This window comes from Lathamus discolor, chromosome 13, assembly GCF_037157495.1.
Source record: "Lathamus discolor isolate bLatDis1 chromosome 13, bLatDis1.hap1, whole genome shotgun sequence".
NCBI lineage: Eukaryota > Metazoa > Chordata > Aves > Psittaciformes > Psittacidae > Lathamus > Lathamus discolor.
Window position 1 is genome coordinate 7,882,119 of NC_088896.1, and position 16,202 is coordinate 7,898,320.

General features: G+C 44.0%; 1 long non-coding RNA gene across 2 annotated transcripts in view; it reads left to right on the forward strand.

Moving 5' to 3' along the window:
* Positions 1–16,202, forward strand: part of LOC136021578 (uncharacterized) — a 465,479-nt gene that overhangs the window by 433,881 nt on the left and 15,396 nt on the right. Inside the window, exon 4 of one of the 2 annotated variants that reach the window (XR_010615832.1) lies at positions 6,145–6,253. This is a non-coding gene — a long non-coding RNA (uncharacterized LOC136021578). Of the gene's footprint in view, positions 1–6,144; positions 6,384–16,202 lie in introns of those variants that run through there. The other variant, XR_010615831.1, reaches the window with a different exon arrangement.

Here is a 16,202-nt window from a genome sequence, read left to right on the forward strand (position 1 = left end):
GCTGCAATAACTTTCTTGCCGCTAGACTAAGCTCATGAACACAACAGTGTACTTACAGCAATCTGTATGACAGCTGACAGCTAACAGAGATGAGATTCTAAAGCTTCTCCAGCATTTCTGAAGAGTGTTTTGTCCTCAGACCTGCAGTTGAGCTGGCAGAGGTTTCAGGGTTGTTTTGAGATCAGTAAACAGTATCTGCAATGACCCGTTATGGGAATGGGCAATGCCGGCGGGACTGCACCAGATCTCTCTGCTGAACAGTGCACCAAAAGGAAATTGCTGGAATTGGCTTTTAAAGAACATGAACAGTTTCATGGCTCCAGAATCAGGGCTGGCTGGTGGTGTCTTAAAGTGTCTTTGGCATTCATTAACTTCTCCAGTCGAAAGGGTAGTTACCAGCATTAAAATGACTGTCATATATTAGGGTCATTGAGAATAGTCACATTAGAGAAGTTAGAGAGAAAAGCCAGCAAAATCCAGGCTTCATCTGACAAATCTCTCTGTAATGAGCTCCTGTTACTTCAGGGGTGAATCCAGGTGAAGGCACTGGTGTTAATGCAAATCTTCACTAATAACTATATTATTAATAATTGTATCTGTTAATGTACGTGAGCTGCCGTTGTTTTCTAGTGCTTGGTAATAAGGACTGCCAGCCTTTCCGAGGAGGCTGAGGGTTGTGTTTGTCTTGGGGAAGTTTCCTGAGAGTAGTTGTCTAATAAACACTCTGTGCTGGAGGGGAAAACAAGTGATACACATTGCAGTACAGCAATATAATGAATTAGTTAAAAGCAAGCAACCCCCAAAACAGGAGACTGCCAGGACAGGTCTGTGTCTGCCAACCAATATTTCTGTGCCAACTTTCCAAATGGAGCACAGCCAAAAATAGGAGTGCAATAACTCATCGTGAAGGAAGAAAGCTATTACAAGGGGGATGAAACAGCAGCAGTCTCTCACCAGTGACCCTAGATTACAGGTCTGATTCTCAGTCCTTTAGCTTCTGCTGTAACTTGCACCACTGCTGCAAACTGTGCAAGATGCTAATGAAACAAAACAGTCTCACACCTCTCTCTGTAAGGGCATAGTTGGGAAAAGTGGTCAAGAAAGAGCTGAACTCAGTGCTTGTGTGGCTAACAGGAATGCTGTACTCAGTGGAGCTAGCATAAGTAATGGGAACATCTTCCGTGTGCTCACAGGTTTAGTGCCTTTGCTTAGCGGGTCATACAGCATTGGCAGCATCCAAGTGACATAAGGAATACCTGAGGCATTTTACACCATGGGAGATAAAGTTGTCTAAGGCAAAATAGGGCAGGTGTTAAAGGGTGACCTCTGCAGCCTGCTTGCCTGTTCTGAGTCTGCAAGTGTTGCTGAATCTAGTGTCAGCAAATTAAGGTGAAACAGGAGAGACGCTTGCCAAACGCAGCTCATTTTAGTCACCGTGCCACAGCCAGATGTCTCCATTCACTTTGGAACAAAGAATTGCTCTCTCATGCCAAACAGCTGAAATAAGATTCATCAGCAAGATGAAATTCAACTTATTACACGCTATTAGGAGAGGAGAAGGTGATGCACAATTGCTGCTTGCAGCATGAGGTTAGTGAGGAAGAAATGCTCGCATTTTGGAAGTGGGCAATGATGGCGAACATCTACTTCATTTGCAGTTTCGCAGATGCGGAGGATATTTCGTCCGACATCCACACTTAGAGCCAGGGCATTCTTCTCATCAGGCTCCTTTGTACCATTTGGATTTGCTGAGGAATTATTTAGCAAGGAAAAAAATGGGGGGGGGGGGGGGGAATGATCACCATTCAGTTCTCCCTGCTGCATAATACCAATCGATACACATGCTGGAAGGGTCACAGATATTCAGGTACTAAGGGTCTGCTACAATGTGATGCATCCAGCCAAGCTCCCTGGTGCTCATCTGAAGTTTTACAGTCCTTGCTAGACCTACTGAAATTGAAAACTATTACATCTGTGTGGCAATAGAGGTTACCTTGGGAATTTTGACTAATGATAATACACTGGAGTTACAATGCATTTGCATTGCATTTCTTTCTCCTTCCATTAGTTTCTTTTTTTTCCCCCAGAGCATTATTCTCCGTTAAGTCACAAAGTCACTACTGCTAAGCATTTCACTGCTTCAGGAGTGAACTGAGAAGACTTATCAGAGAGACAGAGGCATACCTTCTCTTGGGGAGACACTTGAAATAGTCCCTTGAATATGTTTCATGACCACGGAGTGCCAAATTTCAGATATTTCCTTTAAGTTTAGATTTTTCAGACCAACATACCCAGCTCTGAGGCACTGAACGTTGTGTATTCCACTTCTTCCACTGCTTGAAGTAGAAGGGTTATTAGCAGCATATAGAATTGATGGTTTTATGACCCTGCAGTGAATAGAGGTCCTCAAAGAGTTCTCAAAATCCAATCCTTTCTGCAGAGAAAATATAGAAATCCTACTCCACATGATGCCCTTTCCAAGGGTATTTCCCAGGTGATGCTACTGCAGGTCTAAACAGGTATCTGGTTCCTTCTGTGCAGAGTAGGCACTGTATTTTTCACAGTAGCAAACTGGGATCTGTCCTGCTTCTGTTCAAAAAAGACTGTGCCAGCACATCCCGGTCCAGCCCCTGAGAATCCGTTCCATTGCACTTAACTGAAATGCAAAACCACATGATAGGGTGTTTTAATTTTGTTTCATATCGGAGAACAATAGGGGGGGAGCAGGAATGATGACCTATAAATAGCCAGTAAAGTATTAATAGCTCTGGAGAAATGTTATTAAGAACGATCCACAAGGATATTGTGGCATTTACCTCCACCAGGGAGCGGAGCATCAAAGGGCAGGACACTGCCATCCCTCCTCAGCTCTGCCACTGACTCCTTAAAGAGCTGTGGGCCACTCACTGCAATGTTTCTGTGCTGTAAAGATCATTCCCACCCTGGACAGAGAGATTACAGCTGTAAATTTAAATGCAGCCATTTTATAGTGACGCTGGAGCTCTTCTCATGGTTGTAAAGTGATCTGGGACACTTAAATGTGAAAGGTGCTATGGCTGCTGTGATGTATTTTTACACATAATTTGCCTTGGAAGCAGCAAGCGAGTCCTAAATAAATGGGAGAAACATAACCAGAAACAGAAATCACATTAGAGATAGCACAAAACTTGGGCTAAAACCATGAGATGTCTCAAGCTGGAAGTACCCTGAAGGAGAGGGGGTGTGTCATATTGCCATCCAAGGGATGTCACTTAAAGATGTGTATATGACGGAACTAAGGTTAACCACACTCCTACACTGACTAGTTAAATACCTTATGTGTTTATCCGGATAAGTACTTTCTTCAGGATCATGGTTAACTGACATGCTTGTATTTAGATCTGTGACAACATCTTTTACATCTTCTATGGTTCTGTCATCTTTTACAGAGCCTTTACAAGGTTTTCGTGCAGATACATCCAGTGTGAGTTTATGCAGCATCTTCTGCAATCCAGAACTGAGATTTTCAATTTTCATTATTTTTTCTTTCTTTTTTCCCTACCTGCATCACTGCTGTTTAGCAAGAAATGTTTAGCATTAGTCACATAAAATTAAACCTTCTACTCATCAGTCACTGAAACGCAAAGGTATTCTTAGCTGTCGTTGGAAATGCACTGAAAATATTAGGCAAACACTACAAATTAGATGTAAATGGAATCAGAGAAACAGCTGTCACCTCTTTTGCAAGCTGATTAATTTCTTCCTGAGTCATAACAATTACATTTCAGCATGTTCCAGCCATCGGACTGCCACCGCTGCCGCTCCTGCTCACCCAGAGGCTGGGGGGGCAGTTCCTTGGTGGGGAATCTTGATTAATCTCCGCACCATTTAGCATAACTTCACCTTAGCAACACTTGGCACTCTCCCCCGGAGGATCTCCTCCCGTCAGTTCCACTCGCAGCACACTGAAGTCACGATGCTTTGAAACATGTGTGGCAGTTATTGATTGACAGAATTCCCTGGAGCGGATCCCTCCAGACCCCCAGTTGTTCCCAATGCCAGGCATTTCTTAGCTTCCACTGTCCTCTAGTGGTGCTTCATTTCCAAACCGTTCTGTTGGCTGCCCACGGCGCTCTGAGTCCTGTGCATGGGGCTTCCCCTTAACCTGGAGAGAGCCAGGATGGAGCCTGGAAGTTGTGTCGGACCCTGGCACATGGATGGGTTTCTCCGCTGAGAAATGCTGGTTTAGAGGAATTGTTTCCCTCCGCTTCCCACTCACCAGCCTCTGCCGTTGAGAGTCCAGGCCTTGCAGTACAGCAAATGGGAAGCTTCAGCGTGTGATTTCTGAATCAGCACGGATGTCAGCCGCAGGATTTAGATGGAATTTAATGGGTTTGTTTTGTGCCCTGTGCAGGGATTGACAGTGCTGCTGCTGATGTGTGGCGTGGAGCTGGTATCGGCTGAGAGCTCTGCAGCTGGGGCTCTCAGGAGGAGGCATTGCACTTAGGATGTTGTCAGCATGTAGGCTTGCATGCTTTAGGGCATTAGTGGGAAAAGGTGCTTGCAAATATAAAGTATTAACCAGCCTTTGTTTTTAATAAACCTGATTACTGTGAGGAAACGAATCATGTTTGCTATAATGTCACTGAGTTTGTTATATTTCCTGAATTCGTTTTATGAGTATCTGTTTTATCCCTCACTTGCATTAGGAGACCAGCTGAATATTGTATAAAATCAGTATTTCTGTAATATTCAAATTACCGTATCAGTATTCCTACAGATGGTGCAATGTATAACAAAATGAATAATTCTCAGAAAGCTATTTATTCAACAAACCTAAACCCAAATTCCACGGAGACTTAGGTGTACACTTAACATTTCTCAGGAGAGTAATCCTATTGGATTTGCTGTCAATATTTGCATGAGTGAATGTTAACATGTTTAGGGCTTTCTCCTTTTCCGATCTCTTCTCTATTTACATAATACTACAACCTTGACTCAATTAGACAACTGATTCCCTGAAAATTGCCTTTATGTCCTCCTTTGAGCTGCCTGTGACCAGCCGCGCTGTGGTTTGGGTTGGTTGGCTGCGATAGCTTAGCTGTGATCTGGCTTGTTTGTATTGGGATAAACATGCAAGCACTTCTAGCAGTAATGCTTGCATGAGGGGGTGTTTTGTTTGTTTCTGGTTGGGTGGGATTTGTAAATCTCACGTGGAAAGGAAGGTAAGCCCTTGGTTTGCTTTTTGTTGAGCAGAGGATAAGGTATTCTTCTCCCTGCCTTTATCTGGCTTTCCTAGCACAGGGGCTCTGCAGTGGAGATGTTCGCTTCCTATGCAGGTTTTGTATCCTGCCTTGAGCCTCTATTATAGAATTTCTCCTATAGCAGTCATGAAACTTTGATATTGGTTGTTTTTCTCTAAAATTCCTTTTCTTGAGTACTGGCAAGAAGTGAGATACAGCAAAGGGTGACTGGTGGAGACTGGTTAAAGCTACAGTGATCCAAATGATGATGGCAATAAAAAAGCAGGGTATTGATACCGTCTGACTTCCAGTACCTGAGACTGCAGTTTCATAATCGCTTTGGGGTAATTTAAACACAAGCTGCTACTCAGCTGTTGCCTCCCCCTCCCTTGTGCCAGGGTTGGCACTTGGATGCTTGTGTGGGCAATTTAAGCCAGGAGCCACCCCAGGTGAAAAGCCATTTAAAATAAATAAATAAAAGAGTAAGAATCATTGGGGTTGGCTTATACCAGGCATGAAAATACCCCAATTCGGGTGTCCTGAATCACTGTCTGAAGTGGCCTGAAGGCCACAGCTAATGTAGGACCCAGCCTCCCAACTTTGCATGCTCTGGATCATATCTTGGTGTCAGCTTGAAATAGGTGCTGTGAGACCCCTGTTCGCTGCAGCTGATGTACTTAGGCTCCCATTATAGTTAATGAAGACAGGATCCTGCACCTCAGAGGCTACTGTGACAAAGAGCTTAATTTATCTGCTCAGACTTACCATCTGGGAGGGGCCTGGCTTTCTTTATGAACTGTAAAGAGGAGCCTGAGGGTTTAACCTCCCCAGGCTGGCAGTAGCCTTTATGAATCCGCACTATCTCTGCATTGCCTCAACCCATGAATGTTTTTTTCCCTTTTCTTTCTGTGTCTTGCTACAGTGCAGTCAGGATTTGTTATGGAAATAATGCCCTTGGGAACTACAACAAGTTCTTGCAAGACTGAATACCAGGGATGTAATGGAGATGCACAACCACAGCACGTGAACAGGTACAAGAAAGGAAAAAAATTAGCTGTGCTACTATGCTCATGCTATTTACTCTCCTGCGTTGTTATTTGGATGTGAATATGAAATGTATTTGGTATGCCCTTCAGCAAATATTGTTCTCGTCAATATTTACAAGTGTATCAGCTGTGCATTAGCAGTACTCATTCTCTCTGGAGTAATGTTTTCTGCTCTCACTGGAGAGCCTTCAGAAAGATCTTTAACCTTTGCGAGCAGCTTTGTCTACCCTTTCGCCTCCCATGAGATAAAAATGAGCATCTGAGATTTGATTGAATCTGTGCGTGGGGAACTCAGGGGATGCCTAAACACCGTGTGGCTGCTAGAACAAATTAATCTTTGCTGTAAATCCACATTTCTGGAAACGACTTGGTACCAGAATCTTGATGTGAAAGTCCTTCACTACCCTGCAGAAGCTGTGTCTCCTCTATAAAGCTATAGGTCTTTAAAATGTGCAATGGAATTGCACTGTTGGGTATCTAAACCATCCTGTGATATGGTCCTCAGTGGTGTGACCCCCATGCACTGAGGAACAGCGTCTGTCTGTTGTGTCTATGGTATTCGCAACATCAGCCTCCAGATTTAATACTGTTTTGACACAAGAAGAAAAAAGCCAGCTTCTCCAGTGTTAAACATAGACCAGTGCCCAGTTTTCTTTCTTATTTGTACTTTCAGTGCTGCATTTCAAGGGGAATTAAATACAAAGCTTATCTTGTTATTTAGCCAACACTTTAGTATGCCGCTGTTAACAGCAAAATACTGCTCAGGGAGGTGTTCACCTGGATATGTGTGTGAACTTCTGCCAGTAGAACTGTTGAGATAGTTTAGGAGAAATAACCGTAATTTCCCTCACAGTTTCATCCCAGTGGTTTATTTCTCCAAGCTATGCCATAAGCTTCTTCAGGGGCATCTGAAGAGCCAGATTTGTAAAAAGAATGGATAATTTCATTGCAAAAAGACAAAACTAGCATTGTGCATGTTAAGTTAGGGGTAAACAGATCTCATGCTTCAGGGCACAAAATGATTTCCTATTGGGCTCAGGAAAGATGGTTTTCTTCATGTAAAGCACTGTACGGTTGGGCAGACACATTACTAAGGGGTTTGTTTATTTTGCTGCCCTCTGAAGCATCGGTTTAGGAAGCTTCATTTTAAGTTCTGCTAGAGGCAGGATGCCAAATGTTGTTATGGTTTTACTTAGCATCAAGAATGTGTACTATAAACTTCCTGCTCCAGTGGACCTGTGATGCCTGCAGATGCATAATGGAGTCCCTCAAAGCAGGCCAGACTCCCCAGCCATGTAATCCAGCATTGGTGAGTCCATACAAGGATGGAGCTGCTCTTTCCTTGTACTCAGAAAGAAAAGGATACCAATATTCATTTAACTCATTTTCCTCTTAAGATACTACTCATCTCCTGCTTCTAGAGAGCAAGTGGTTACTGCAGGTGCATGATTCCCAAGATGTGTTATCAGGGCACTGGTATTCAACCGTGCCATGGTGTCTGCCTGCCAGGTGTACCCGAATACCCCACAAACCAGCTCCCACAGGTACAGCAAGCAGAGTTTTGAGTTAGTCTTTCAGCTGAGGGCCAGGAGCATCCTGCCTGCTCTATACAGGGAAAGAGCCTGTAGCTGGTCCCAAAAACGCCTACTCACTCCCTGGATTCGCATTCTGGCCATCCTCCTGTGCAGCAGTAATTCAGCCTGTGACTTTAGTACAGAGATGAGAGGACATAAAAGCAACTTTGAAAGTTCCCACAAGAGCTGCCTTTGTATTTGATGCCTGGAGTCAGTTTCCTTTAAGGAAATGGAAAGACAGAGAAATAACTCCAACAGCCTTGGTAGTTTTTATTCTAAGTGGGCAGCCTACATAATTTTGTAGAAACAGAAGGAATCCAAATCTGTGCGTGCAGCAAAAGCCACAGGAATTTAGATGTATGCAGTCAGGAAATTCACTGAGAGGAAAGGGACGGCTTTCAGCTAAAACATTCCTATACACCATCTGAGCTCAAATTCAGTTCATGTGTTAGTCGTGTGTGCTTTGTAGAAGTCACCTCTTCTCTCCGTGACTGTATTTTGCATCTGTAAAGCAAGGGTGACAACACCACCTTTATCCAGTCTAGGATTCAGGCTGCTCTGCCTTGGGGCAGTTGCTTTATACAGAACTTAACACAGTATTTTGTATAAGTAACCACAGTGCTTTCCAGACAGAAATGCTTGTGTTGTAAGGCTGAAACATTTTTCCCCATTCAAAATGTCTGGGGTTTTGTTGTTGTCTCTCATTTCCTCTTCTCTCCAGCCTGACTTATGTTCTTGAAACCTCTGGTGGTTCCATCAGTTAATCACAGCCAGCAGACTGGGTACAGCTCTTCTATAATGATCTGAATTAATCTGCTGGGGGAGGAGAGGTCTGCTTGTAGATCACTAGTGCTTTGTTTGGGTGATGAATGAGGAGTTTGACAGCTTCATGTCCCAGGGTCTGTCATGGTGATGATCAATTGCATTGAGCTGTAATTGCAGCCTTTAAGATAAAACCACCTTTCACAAGGGGGCCAGGGACATCTCCATTACTGCAATCTCAACACCACCACCCTGTACCCAGCCAAGGCTGTCTGCTCTCTGCACAAGTTCCTGTAGATGGGGTGGCTCAGGCTATGGCTGTGTGACAACCGGAGTAGGGAACACAGCTCTTGTAGGCATGGCTGAGCTATTTTAGGTCAAAAACTGAGTTTATGGCAACTCAAAGTACACTGTGAGTTTTCTGAGTCTGTGTAAGAGCTGAGGTAATGATGGACATCAGTCCATGCTGAAATCCATGCTGCTTCGTTTTTATGCAGACTGGTTAGATTAAAGCAGGCTCATGTGCATCTGGGTGTGCCCCCCTTATAGCCTGAATGTAAAATGTTTTGTTCCCCACATCTTCATTACCACTACAGTAGCATTCCTAGGGCCATGTAGACATACTTGGCTTATGCAGGGATCAGGAGGAGAGTCTGTTTGTTCTGTACCCCCTGGCACAGGAGGAAAGGATGTCCTTTGGCATGAGGATGTTGCAGGATGATGAGAAGATGCTTCCTCATGCAGATGATGTCTGGGGGATTTAATATAGTTTCCAAATGTCTGTCTTGTAGTTATCCCCACATTCCACTTGCTGCACAGCAGAACTGGGATGATCTGGAACTGGGAAGGATTTGGCTTGAGAATAGGAAATACAGCTGCGTGTAAAAGGATTTGCATGCTACAAAGGGAGGTGGCCATGAAATAGGATCAACAGCTGCTTTATTGTGAGCCAGCTGGTGGCTGGAGGAGACGCCTTGTTTGAAGGCTAAATGGGTTACCTTTCTTATTTGAAATACATGTATATTCTGCTTAAGGCACTTTTGCTATCATAAAACTACACAGATTTTTTTTTGTGGAGAAGGTAGAAAGCTGTAATTTCCTGAAATTTAAAACTTCTGAAGAGCAGCAGATTGCAATTTCAGGGGCACCTTGTCCTTAATAGATACAAATATTTCATCTCCATTGAGACTTGCTCTTCAAATTAGAAATTCAGCTCTTAATCTTTCAATCAAACAGCACTAAATAAAAACAGCGTTTAACTTTTGCTGTCACTGCTCCTTGAAATAGAAGATAAAAAAGAGAAACTGTTGCTGGAGCCTACTCCAGAAACTCCACGTTACTTTGTCAAAGCCTTTTAATGTTGTAACGTGAGCTTCTGAATTGCAAATAGCTGGGCTTGGAAGTAATTAAAGAATTCCTACAACACTTCAAGCAAGGACCTCAACACCCTGCACAAATGTTACTGTAAGAGTGGCTGCTGAGATAAGGAGGAGATCAGGGAATAGGAGACAAGGTCATCCTTGGAGGAGATGTGTTATCACTCGCGGTGCAGCTGAGGCCACAGACCTCACAGAGGCTGGAACATCCTAGAGCACAGTGCGATACAAGCACCACCTAAAAAGCAGTTCCTACCTTGAGGACTTTGCAGTCAACACTGGCAGCAGGACACGGGCAAATTCCAGTCGCCAGGTTGTAGGTGGGAAGGAGAGGCACATAGCATGAATCTGTAGCAGGAGTCGTGCTTTCCTCATGATGTTACTGACATGTTAATCATGTTTGTTCTTTCTGCTTGTGATGCAACTCTTCTGTGTGAAAGTGGGGAACTTGCAGCCTCCAGAAAGTCAGTTCCTTGTGTATGGGATTAAAGGTAGCCATCAGATGTCCATACATCAGTTAGCTGGCTAGGGAAACTTCATTTGTGGGAACTGGGGACTTGTATATTTATCTCATCTTACTCTTTGCTACTAGGCTGGACTCCATAGCAAAAACTGCAAAGCGAAGTTCCCTTCACTGCTGCTGCAAGCTGACTCGGAGGTCAGGTTTTCCAGGAGCCATTCATTTCTGTGCAAGGCCCTTCTCGTTTGAGGCCATGCATTTTGCCATTACTAGCAGTGAGATCCTCGCAGTTCTTGGCATGAACCAGGAGGCTTTCACCCCTTCCCTTAGTAGTTCCTGTTCAGGAATACAAGGTAGTGCCTTCTCCACAGTTGTAGAATGAGTCCATAAATGCAGCAGATGTGCCCACCATGAAATAACGTCAGTGCGTGGAAAGACCAGTGATAAAGGTGTGTAACAGCAGTTATGGTTTGAGCTCTGCAGCTCCGGCTGCTGCAATAGTTCCTGCAGTTTTGCCACAGCAGAGTAAGTTAAATCAGCTCTGACTTGGAGCTGCTTCCTGACACAGATGAGGGAGGAACTTGGAGAGGTGCAGAGGACAGAGTTGCTGTAAACTTGTCTGCCTTCAGCACAGTTTGGGTAGAGGAGAAAGCTGACACTTCATCCTCTATCATTATATATATCTATTTTATATTTCGCTATATTATCTATTTTATCCTCTATCTAACCCCGCTGGGCTGGAATTTTTGCATGGAGTTAGTTCAGTAGATAAGAAAAATAAGCTCTAGGATGCAAATATCTCCCAGTGTAAGAATTTACCTGAAGGGGAGGGAAACCATTTGGTCAGAAACAACTGTCTTTTTCTTCTGCCAGGTTTTGATGATAAAGGATCCTTGCAGGAGACATCAAACCAAATTTGAATATGACTTCATTTTGCAAACACACGGAGAATCCTCTGTGTATGGTGGGAGTTGTCTGGAAAATGCTGTTCCAGGAGGATTAGGAAGCGATGAGCAGTGGTGCCAAGTGGCATGTTCAGAGGATGTTTGCTGCCTTCTGATGTGCATTGCTTGAGGAGTCCATCCTGGAGGGCAGGCAGGTTTGCAGCCAGCACTGGGCTCTGTGATAGAGTAGAAAGCTTTGGTTTTTGGTTGTTCTTTTCATGTTTCCACACAGTTGAAATAACAATGAGCAAAGCAAGTGGGTTTGAAATACTTATCACAGGACCGTCACTGCAAGAAGCTGTAATGCTTTCTATTAATAAAGGACAGGCTCTCTCAAGTAAGGTGTGAATGATACAGGGCAAAGACCTGCTCCCCAGCTTTCCCATCAAGGACAGTGCGAGCTCTCAAAACCCGTATGTGCGGTCACAGCAGGGAGTGCCCAGATGTGATTTACTTGTTTAGATGACTTCACAGGTGAGAAACAAAACTGCCATTAGAGAAAAGGGGTCAGCATCTGCCATGGGGCCTGCCCCACATACATGAGAGCTCTCCAGGGAAGGTCAGGCACAGACGCTCTCTGCTTCCTAAGAACCTCACTGTATTTCTGCAGTCTGAGTCCATAGGCCTTCCCTTGGGTCCATCTTTAAACAACCTGGGGCAGGAGTGGCTTCAGCAGGGCCATAGCTTCTTACTTCTTCTAACAAGTGTGTTTATTGGTTTTGCCTTTCCTTAACATGATCTGAAAAAGTTAAGACCCTCCAGGGAAGCAGCTGTTGAGTTCTTTCCCCTGAATGATCCCTTTCTTCTGGTGTATAAGTACCCGCAGTAATAGTTGTGCCTTATTAGCACTGAGATCTTAAATTAGCATAGTCTGGATCCTTTTGGGACTCACACATCATCAAAAGCATTTCTTCTGTGCTCTTGTTTTTCCTTCTTCAGTACTAGTACCAAGAAGAGATGGTGTAACTGCGGGCCGTGTAGCATGCTGTGTGGGCAGCCGGATATAGCCTCTTTTGTTTTGTTATTGGCAAGGAGAATCAAGTTGAGATTTGATTTCCAAAATGGAGAAGTTGTTGCCTTGTCTGCAGATTTATGAAACAAAATACCCAAGAGAAAAATTTGGTGGTTCCTCTGCTCATCTCTTCCCAACTGCTCATCCAGTTCATTCTTGCTGTTGTAATCTCCCTTCAAAGCGCTCTGTTATCTCCACTGATGCCTGCAGAAAGTCCCGGTTCTGCTCACAAGAGCCCTGAGGGTGTTGGTGGGGAATGGGGTAGTTGCCCCTGCTTCCCCCCTGTGCGAGCAGATGCCAGACAAACTTCCCACAAAGAGTTTTTACAAAATCAGGAAGAATTCTTTGTCAGTGGCAATGAATTGAAGAAAAACAGCCCCAAAAAGAACCTTTTATCCGAAATCCCTCCCTCCTCCTCTGCTGGTTTGGGGCAAAGAAACAGAGCTTGGATGTTCTGGCTAGAGGCATGGAAATTTATTACATCTGCTGTGTACTGTGAGTGCAATTTTCAGGGAGTCCACTGTGTGCTGGAAACAGCTCCATCTTGGTTTTGCTCCAAATGTATTGAGAGAAACCCACTGTGCTTTGTCACTGCACTTACTTGTGCATCTCACCATCTAAAAATAATTTAAGTTGAAAGGATATGAATTTTGTTTGTGCATGGAAAAAAACCATAATGGTTTCAACTACTGCAATTTGGGGGAAACAAAGATGACAATAACTTACAAAGTCAGCCTGCTTGTGTTATCTATAGGTTCAAGAAATGTTTAAAGCAGTGAAATTTAGACCACTTTTCCCATCACTTATACCTAAACAAGTGGAGTCAAAGGCAAGTATAAATCAGTGCAGAAATGTACTAAAGCAAGTAAAGAAAACAGAAGAGACCGGCAATTGTCTCAAAGAGCATATAGCTTTAGATTTAAATTCAGTAACAGAAGTTGGTGGAAAGCTTGTAGTTTTGTTTTAAACCTCTATTCTTTTTTACTATCTCCAGCACTGTAGCAACTCTTTAGGAAGCAATATATACTGTAGATGAAGCTTGCTGAACTAGAGGATGGAGTATTTCCCTGGTGTCTTGAAAAGCTGCGGAACAAATTGGACTGGGTATGACAAGCTGCACAGTGTTATTTTAGTTGCTGTGGATAACGGAATTTCTCCTTCTAGTCATTAAGTGTTACTAGTTCATGTATCACGAGTCAGATCCTGCTGCCGGCCACAGAAGTGCGAGTGCAAAGGATCTCCAATGGAGACTCAGCAGTGGCTGGGGAAGCTTGGGATTTATCACTGTGCCATCCCAAGCTAGGGCTGCCTCTCGGGGCCCTTCCAGGAGCAAATGTGGCAGTCTGTAGCCAGGTAAAAACTTCATTTACTCTTCAAGGCTGTGTGAGTTCTCAACTGTTTAATACAGGTGTAATTAGAGTCATAGAATCATAGAATAGTTTGGGTTGGAAAGGACATCCAGATCATCCAGTTCCAACCCCCCTGCCATGGACAGGGACACCTCTCACTAAACCATCCCACCCAAGGCTGCATCCAGCCTGGCCTTGAACACTGCCAGGGATGGAGCACTCACAACCTCCCTGGGCAACCCATTCCAGTGCCTCACCACCCTAACAGGAAAGAATTTCCTCCTTATATCCAATCTAAACTTCCCCTGTTTAAGTTTTAACCCATTACCCCTTGTCCTGTCACTACAGTCCCTGACGAAGAGTCCATCCCCAGCATCCCTATAGGCCCCCTTCAGGTACTGGAAGGCTGCTATGAGGTCCCCACGCAGCCTTCTCTTCTCCAGGCTGAACAGCCCCAACTTCCTCAGCCTGTCTTCATATGGGAGGTGCTCCAGTCCCCTGATCATCCTCGTGGCCTCCTCTGGACTTGTTCCAGCAGTTCCATGTCCTTTTTATGTTGAGGACACCAGAACTGCACACAATGCTCCAGGTAAGGTCTCACAAGAGCAGAGTAGAGGGGCAGGATCACCTCCTTTGACCTGCTGGTCACGCTCCTTTTGATGCAGCCCAGGATACGGTTGGCTTTCTGGGCTGTGAGCGCACACTGAAGCGGGCTCATGTTCATTTTCTCATTGACCATCACCCCCAAGCCCTTCTCCGCAGGGCTGCTCTGAATCTCTTCTTTGCCCAGCCTGTAGCTGTGCCTGGGATTGCTCCGACCCAGGTGTAGAACCTTGTACAGGTCCATCATGGTGATGGAGGCAAAGGGACAGATTTTCCATTGTCATGGACCAGACGGTCTGTTGGTACGTGGTACTCTTGTGGTTTAGCTTTGCGTGTGCTGTTTTTCTCTACATGTGTTACAAGTTGTGCAGCTTCTCCAACACTTGTCTGTGTGCTAGAAAAGGAGGGTTGTTGCGCTTGGCAAGGAGAGAGCCTAGTGTCTTTGAGCCAGGGCTGACCTTAAAGACATCTGGGCTCCATTCCTGCTGCTGCCATTTATTTCTGGTGTGACCTCAAGCAGGTAATTCTGCATGCTGTCTGAGCAAGCCTATGGAGGTGCTGCAAGCCAGCTCCAAAAGCAGGAGCAAAATGGCAATGCAAGGGTAATGGGGCAAATTAGCCCTGGTCTTTTGGACCTGAGTAGTGCCTTAACATAGTACCGTATGTTGGGCAGAACTGCTTGTGGCAGCTATTAAACACAAGCACATATTCCCTAAAACTGTTTTCGCAGTGCTCCCTTGCACAATGCAGACATGTTGTATAGCTCAATCCCAGGTTATTCTGCTCATCTTCTGGTTTGTCAGGAGGGGGAAATAAAAGGGTAGTTAAGAGTCTTGCAAATGAGCTGAGGGGGAGTTAACAGGAATACAAAGCAAGGATAACTCTCTGCTCCACTGGGCTCTCTAAAGACAAAAGGCTCAGGGACCATGTAGGAAGCGAGACAGGACATCTGTGAGCAGTACTTTGGAAATGAATTAAAATAATTCACAGAAAGCCCCTTGGCCATATTTATAAACATACCATTGGTCTGTTACAGCAGTGACAGCGTTTAGAAGGCAACACATGTTTACTTGTGCTTAATAGTTGCCTCCAGCAATTTACATCTGCTAATGCAAAAATGGATAAACTTGTGTCACAAATACTGGGGACATCAACTTCTTCTTTAGTGCCTAAACACATGCAAGATGTTATGAATCAAGAGCAGTGTATGCCATTTCCAGACACAGACTGCAGTAAGAGTGTAGCCAAATCTTGTCTTTATTGCACCTTGAAGTACTATTTCATTAGTGAAGGAAAGAACAAATTTGCCTTTTATCTCTTCCTTTACATTGAATTAAACCAGGTACTTTTAAATTATAGACCTGAAATTACCAACACTTTGGACTCATGCATTTTCCCATTAAATGTGATAATACGGAATTATCTAATACGTATTATTTTGGGTAGATTAATACATCAAATCTGTCTGCCTTCATTTAGTATCTCCTTAACAGTGTAAATGTATTTGATCTGGGTGAGGATTCATACATTTTATGTGCAATGGTGGCATGGCAAAATTTCTTGGGTCTTTCACATACATTTGTACATCTCAGAACAACTGAGGTTGAATAGAAGTTACTGCCACATCTCTCACCAAGTAACTGAGTGCAAAATTACGTATTATAACAGAAGTTAGCTCTGTGCACAGTGTTCAGGTACGACTGTTTGCTCTGCCCTTGAATTTGTTCTAAGGGTGGTTTGTTTGACTTCTTTTATCTACTGGACTGTGAGAATTTCAGTTCATAGTTAATAGTTGGTCTCTAATTAGTCACAATTTTTGTGATTATCTGTATTAGGCTAAAAATAGCTTCTAAT